Source organism: Carassius gibelio, chromosome B3 (assembly GCF_023724105.1).
Source record: "Carassius gibelio isolate Cgi1373 ecotype wild population from Czech Republic chromosome B3, carGib1.2-hapl.c, whole genome shotgun sequence".
Taxonomy (NCBI): domain Eukaryota; kingdom Metazoa; phylum Chordata; class Actinopteri; order Cypriniformes; family Cyprinidae; genus Carassius; species Carassius gibelio.
Window position 1 is genome coordinate 22,804,602 of NC_068398.1, and position 8,362 is coordinate 22,812,963.

Here is an 8,362-nt window from a genome sequence, read left to right on the forward strand (position 1 = left end):
ATTGGAGCAATCATATGTTACAGATACATGCAATGTGATATTTGAAGACAGTTTGTTTAAACATAACAAACCTGCTGATTCAGCCTCCTCCTCAGTCTCTGGTGTAAGGGATTATGTTTCTCAGCTGCTGCTCCTCTCCGTGTCCAGGTCACAGGCATTAGCAGGAAGATTACGACCATTCTGTTCATGGCTGCTTTATGTCCTTTACAGGTGTTTCAATAAACTGATCTTATAGTTTTGAAAAACTCTAGCCTAAAAAAAAATGTGTATAAAACACAGCAGAAAACATCACTATCTATAACAATACAACATATAATCATTTCAATATGATTAACTTTTATATAGCTGACAAATTTAAATGATGAAAGCAAACAAATATGAAACCTAACATTTGAGCCAAATTTACAGGTTCAGCTCCCCCTACAGTTAAGAGGTGGTAAAGTTGCTCTGCAATTGAGATATTGCACTCAGATGATATGCAGTCAAGGATCATGTTTCTGAATTTGACAATGCATTTTCTGTGCGGCCAACACCCAAAAAACAACCTGACGGAATTATACAAACTGGATCCTGAGCTGTGATTTCTTTGGCACTAAATTTGAAGCTGATCATCTCAAATATTTACATTTAATTAATTTCGGTGCAAATAGATTTAAATCATTAAAATAATAAATTAAGTTAATAAACGAGCTAAATCAAGTAAATCATAGAATAAAGGCCAAATAAATATTTGTTAGGATAAAACATGTTACTTACAAATCCAGAATATCTTAGCTTGAAACAGAAAGCTCGCTGACTGTGTAACACAGATTGACAAGACCTGTTATCTCTTTAAAGTGAGGCTTAAAGTCCTCTCTTTGTTGATGGTATTTGAAAGTGGATGACATTTTTGCTGTGTTTCTGTTAAAAGACAGGAACAGGAAAGATAGGGGGGTTCAAATATATCTATCTATCTTTAAAAAAATTATCTTGGGTACAAATAACTAATTCTTATGTTCAAACTTTTTATTAGAGCAAATACTATTACAAGAAAATAGATTACAAATGTAAAACTTTTTACATTTTTGAGACTTAACCTAGACATAATACATAACCATTAAAAAAAATATACACTGAAAACCCTAATAAGTTGACTGAACTAAATTGATTGAGTAAACTTGTTGCCTCAATTTAATTGAGTAATGGAGTCTCCCAAAACGTACATATTTAAGTTTATTTAGTTTTGTAGACTGTACCTAAATCACTCAGAGGTTTAAATGTTGATACTTGATTCATTTGAAGTCACCAGTGTGGTGGAAAGTGTTTGGTTTAGTTGGGATCTTGGTCCAGTTACTTCTTGTGTTAATTTGTCTCTTGCTGCTGTATTGGTCATCAACAAAAAACATCAGATAACACCTGAGCTCCTTTAAATTTTGTCTTTCTTCGCCACAAAAACAGCGTTTTAAAATACTCTGTTTCAGCAGCAAGAGACAAGTTAACACAAGAAGTAACTGGACCAAGATCCCAACTAAACCAAACACTTTCCACCACAATGGTGACTTCAAATGAATCAAGTATCAACATTTAAACCTCTGTTAATTCTCAATAAGAGCTTCTCTAGATGTCTGACAGAAATTAAGTCACAGAACCTTTTAAGGAGGATCTAGAAACGTCTATATCGGACGTACAGAAGACATAACAAAACATTTAAAAAGAGATGTCATAAAAACATTCTGTCTCCTCAGTGGACAGAGTGCAGTATAGGGTTTACTGTATTTTCATAAATATTGTGACATTTTGTCAAAAGGTCAAAGTTTAAATATGCTGTTATATGTTTTACTTTCAGTGTGCTGTCAAAAATAAGAACATCGTTTTCAGTTAAATTTACATGTTGAGTTAACTTAAATATATAAGTACACTTGAAATTAATACCAAGTTAATAGAACATAATCGTTTAAGTACATTAAATAAGCATCAAGTTTGGTGAACTGAGTGATTTAAGTACAATCTACAAAACCGTCAAGTTAAATAAACTTAAATATGTAAGTTTTGGGAGACTCCATTACTCAATTAAACTGAGGCAACGAGTTTACTCAATCAATTTAGTTCAGTCAACTTATTAGGGTTTTCAGTGGGTCTTTAGCTGCCATGTTCTTTCTCTCAAAAGAAAACGATTGGGCCACTTCATCAGATACTACTTAAGTTGTCGTTTCAATAATCATCTCAAAATAACGTACCACAAGGATTTAAATTAACATATTTCACTAGTAGAAATCATGCAAAACAACTTTATATCTACATAATTTTAGTCACCGAACATAGTACACAAAGAAAAACTTCCTCTTGAAATGTAGTTCAGCAACCAAACAGACCAAAAGGACGAATTTTGTAACCCACCAATCAGTGCTTTTGTTCTCTTGTTGCTAGGCAGAATTCCTCCCATGGCCAATCACATTAAAGGAAGATCAGAGTGAGGTTGAGTTTTTCCAAAGGATTACTCATGATTTTGAGCTCACAACACTTGAAATCTTAAGTTTATGCATTTTGAAGGTAAATTAGTTAAATTAACTCATATTTTTAAGTGACAGGGCCAAAACGCAAAATTTTAAGTAATGTTTAGTCAACATTACTTGATTTTTTAAGTCAAGGCAACATTAGGGTTTACAGTGATATATTTATATACATACACACATACATACGTGCACACACACACACACACACACACACACATATATACACACACATAGTACATAACTTCTCATTCTTAATCCTTTAATCAAATTCATTATAAGATGTTTATATTCCCTGCATTCATCTCTGCATTCATTTTAAATAAAGTCCATGACGACTGATGACAACACAGAGACCAAAAAAGATCGACCAAAATGCTTTAGAGTTCTCAGTGTCCTCTTCACCACACTATAAGAAAAGAACCAGCTGAAAATTGGCAAAAGTATTGGTAATTTTCCAAGTAAACATATATTTCCTTTAACCTTAAAACATGGCACCATGCAATGCAACGTAATTCAAAATATGGGGAAAACACCTGTGAAAAATCAATAAAAAAAATTCCTTCTTATTAACAGTTGATATGGCGCTGTTTTTACAAACTTTTCTCGGAGTGCAGGTCTTTAAGGTAATTTGTCATTCTATGCTTTATGTGAATTGCAGACTCTAATCTCTTCTACTTCTTGTCTTTCTACTCAAATTGTTTCTTAGTTGCAACCACACCCTTGATGCATGATGACTTTCTCCAAAGTTGTAAAATCTTTTCAAAACATCTCCTGTGAATCTGTTCAGTAAGGAACTGACTTGAACAAAAAGATGCCAACTTTTTCGTGTTTCTATTGCATTTTCTGACTTCATCCAGTCTAGCTTCTTAATTTTTCTTTATGAAGCACTGAACACCTTGAAAATCCAGTTTGGGTGCCTAATGCATGCTGTCTCGTCTTACTACTGCAAAATATAGCAATCAGCTAAGGGAGGACGTCTCTTTTATAACATGACTTATTGCTTTTTTACCTGCATCAACAGCAATAGAGAAATAGATGTTCAATAATAAGTCCATTCTGAACAATAATCAGAATACCATCAGTCCATTAAGTGATATAGTTTTTGATTATTTTGACTTGAGCTTGTTTATGCCAAGCAATGCTGTAACTTGCCGTGTTCATATAATCTGTTCACACTTGTGTTTTTATAGTTTTGTATCAGCTTTGAACACAGCCAATTCATTTAGCAGACAGCAAGTGAACAATGGCCTTAAGGCTTCACGTAAAGGTTTTGGAACGTTGCTTCAAAAAAGAAAAAACCCTCACATGATACTATTAACTTCCCATCTTGTGACCTTTTGTTGCATTGATGTTTTCTTTTTCTTTCTTTTAAATTTTATTTTTTTTATTTTTTTTGTGGCAATGTATGTGGGTTTTGAAGCAACTTATGTCATACTAAAATGACTTTAAACATGATTTTCTTTGGTGATTTAAGGCTGTTCAGGATCCATTACTCAATTTGTGAGTGTCACATGATCCTTAAAATTTTAATATAATAATTTTAATATGCTGATTTAGTGCTGAAGAATTCTAGTTTCCTCAGTTGCATTTCTCAAATTCTCATCTACTTGTTCAACCTCCAGCTCATCTAGTCACTTGTGCACATCATTAAAGCAGTTTCTCTTTCTTTTGAACAAGTTGTGATTGCTTTGTTAAATTCATGCAACTGATTATGCACATTTGTATGCAATTTCCTCCATTATCAGTTGTTATTGTCACGTTGCTCCAAATCTCTGTGCAATACCCTCAGATCATTAGCTCATTGTATAAGTCATTAAATTCAAAATGGTCGATCTGTCAAGCGGATTTTCTACACATTTTTTAAAGACTTTTTGTTTCCGCCATGAACTGTGCAGGTGATTCTTAACTTTCAATAATGAAGAGAATGTATATCAACCAATGACAAATCAGTTCTCTGAAATAGCTCAAGGGTGCCTTCAATTAGAAAGCATATAGACAGAGGACAAGAGGAAAACACAAGGGTTACAGTACCAAATCTCACAATGGACTTCCTTAATTTGTACATTCGTCTTTGTGTTCATATTTATTTTTATTTTCTATATCACAATGACTTTGTAATGTGTGTGCGTGTGTGTGTGTGCTCTTGTTTTTGTGACATATCAGGACACAACTCTGTATAATGACATGGCTATGACACAGTTATTACAAGGAGAGGGTGACTTATGAGGACATAACCCATGTCCCCATTTTTCAAAACGCTTATAAATCATACAGAATGAGTTTTTTTGAGAAAGTAAAAATGCACAAAGTTTCCTGTGAGGGTTAGGGTTAGGGTTAGTGAAGGGCCATAGAATATACAGTTTGTACAGTATAAAAACCATGACGCCTATGAGATGTCCCCACTTTTCACAAAAACAAACGTGCGTGTGTGTGTGTGTGTGTTTTGTAAAAGTGTAACTGTAAATCCTATCCAGTCTCTTTCAATCAATATCCCACATACAGTAATGTGTAAATTTGTACTTTTGAAATGGATATATGGCATATATAAGAAGTGCAGCCTTCTGAATTTCAATACAGTAACTGTCATCTGAACTCTTGCCATAGTTTACATCTAGTAACATTAACAGAGATGACAACTGACAACATTACTAAGCATTTTGACTGCTTACTTTGTGAACAATGACACAATGACTTTTCATTCTGATGGCACTGATATGTTCATTGAAATAGTACTTTCTATTGAGAGATGAACTAAAGATTTTGAGTAAGCAACAGGCTTTTGCAGGTAATCCATTGTGTAGTGCTATTTGTACAAATTGTATTGAGAAATGCACATTCTTCTTTACAAATATTAAGAATGATTCGAGAAATGCACCAAAGCGGTCTATTTAATGCATTCTTGCTGAATAAAAGTCATAATTTCTTTAAAAAAAAAAAACATGGTAGTGTATATATTGCACATATACAGGTGCATCTAAATAAATCAGAATGTCGAGGAAAAGTTCATTTATTTCAGTAGTTCAAGGCTGATGAAGTTAAAGTCTTTGGTTCTTTTAATTGTGATGATTTTGGCTCACATTTAACAAAAACCCACCAATTCACAATCTCAGTGAATTAAAATATGATGACATCAGCTAATCAACTCAAAACACCACAGGTTTCCTGAGCCTTTAAAATGAGGTGGTATAGAACTCCAGATTTCTTTGACAGTGGCCTTCAGCTCATCTGCATTTTTGGTCTCTTGTTTCTCACTTTCCTCTTGACAATAGCCCATAGATTCTCTGGGGTTCAGGTCTGGTGAGTTTGCTGGCCAGTCAAGCACATCAACACCATGGTCATTTAACCAACTTTTGGTGCTTTTGGCAGTGTGGCCTGGTGCCAAATCCTGCTGGAAAATGAAATCAGCATCTACAAAAAGCAGAAGGAAGCATGAAGTGCTCCAAAGTTTCTTGGTAAACGGGTACAGTGACTTTGGTTTCCAAAAAAAACAATGGACCATCACCAGCAGATGACATTGCACCACAAATCATCACAGACTGTGGAAACTTAACACTGGACTTCAAGCAACTTGGGCTATGAGCTTCTCCACCCTTCCTCCAGAATCTAGGACCTTTGTTTCCAAATGAAATACAAAACTTACTCTCATCTGAAAAAAGGACTTTGGACCTCTGGGCAACAGTCCAGTTCTTCTTCTCCTTAGCAAGATGCCTCTGACGTTATCTGTGGTTTAGGAGTGGCTAAGCAAGAGGAATACGACAACTGTAGCCAAATTCCTTCGCACGTTTGTATGCCTTGACCCAAACCTCAGTCCATTCCTTGTGAAGTTCACTCAAATTCTTCAATCGATTTTGCTTGACAATCCTCATAAGACTGCAGTTCACTCGGTTGGTTGAGCAACTTTTTCTTCCACACTTTTCCTTCCACTCAACTTTCTGTTAACATGTTAGGATACAGCACTCTGTGAACAAGCAGCTTCTTTGGCAATGCATTTTTGTCACTTACACTTCTTGTGAAGGGTGTCGATGATTGTCACAGACCATTTTAAAGGCTCAAGAAACCTGTGCAGGTGTTTTGAGTTGATTAGCTGATGTCATCATATTCTAATTTGAATTGGTGGATTTTTGTTAAATGTGATCCAAAATCATCACAATTAAAAGAACCAAAGACTTTAACTTCATCAGCTTGTGTGTACTGAATTTAATACATGAGTTTCCCAATTTGAGTTGAATTACTGAAATAAAGAACTTTTCCTCAACATTATAATTTATTGAGAAGCACCTGTATATGATGACATGTACAGATAACCATAGGTCACACTCTTCCAGTGCACATCCAGAGGAAATGGGCAGACCAAGACAGCATTAGAAAATGTTACAGGCCCGAGAAATCAGACATCTCACTATAATTATGTTTTCCGCACATCATCAGCAGAAAGTTGTCGTGGAATGTGGTATGTGGAACAGAAAATGTTTGGTGACAGCAGGTGGAATGCTGCCGGACGAGATCAACCACAGTCAAAGGAGTGTCACACAAAGAGACGCAGCTGAGAAGCCGAGCCCACTCTCATGATATCAGCAGCACACTCGCTTCCACACCCTGCCACACCTGGAGAGTGCATGAAGTCCACCCCACCCCTCCCCAAACCCCAAACCCCTCACCCATTCATCTTAACCAGCCCTTGCCATCAGCCCCTGTAAGTTTATCACCTACCAAATCTGTAAGTCAGTCAAATTGTGATGATGCTTTTCTACCTGTCACAAAGATTCAATCACAGATTAGACCGATATCTTAAACCTTAAAAAAGGAGGAGTCCGAAAAAAGTGAAACATCCTCGCCAACTAATAATAACTATAATTAGTTTCAAGAAAAGGTTTTCACTCTTCACTCAGACCACTGTAACGGGATGTATAACTTGTTCTGTTTGTGGTCTGAAGGACCCTGAGGCCCTTTTAACACCCCTTAAACATGATTCACATGGAAGGCCTAACATAGCCTAGGTTACATTGATGATTTTCACTCTCATTTCATTCATTAAAAGTTTGAAAAGATTCAGCTTGTTGACACTGATCACACATCTATTAAATATATGGATAACACTTTACAATAAGCTTCAACCTGTTAACATTGGCTAATAATGCAATGAACAAACAGACATTTATTAATCTAGGTTAATGGTCGTTTACAAACATACTATTATATAGTGTGTTTACAGACTACATGAAGTTTGTATTTGAATCTTATTGTAAGATTAAATCAAGAGACCAGATTGAAAATTTCACAGGGGGGTTACAATGACACTATCATTACTGTAAACAAAAGCACATATATACTAGGCCTATATGATATGACAGAATTAAAATTTAAAGTTTCATTAATAGCTGCCAAATGGCTTTTAACATACCATATAACATCCTAATATCACTCCATCCTTCATTCTTTCCATCCATTCTCCAATCCACCTGTCCTGTGTAGGTTATGTTCTATCTTAACAAATCAATCTATGAAGTTATGTCTATAGATAAATCAAGACTCCGGAATGGCAAAGATGGTAAAATCAGTCTCAAGAAAACATGAGGGTTAGAGCAAAGGAGTCACACAACTTATGTGTTAAGATATTTTCTGGCCAACTTCACAATCCTAGAATAATAATCTTTAAATTGGAAATACCAGGTGCGAACATTGAAAACAAAACACCTGGCACCACCATTCACTTTGCTGATTTTTCAGTCATTTTCAATCGAGAAGTAGTATTGTTACATTCATAAAGCCCGCCACTTATACTGTCGTCAGCAAAACTGGTTTTTCAGAGGAAAAAATACAGCCGCCCTCTTGTTTCTAAAACAAGGTGACAGAATATGTTAATACTCTGG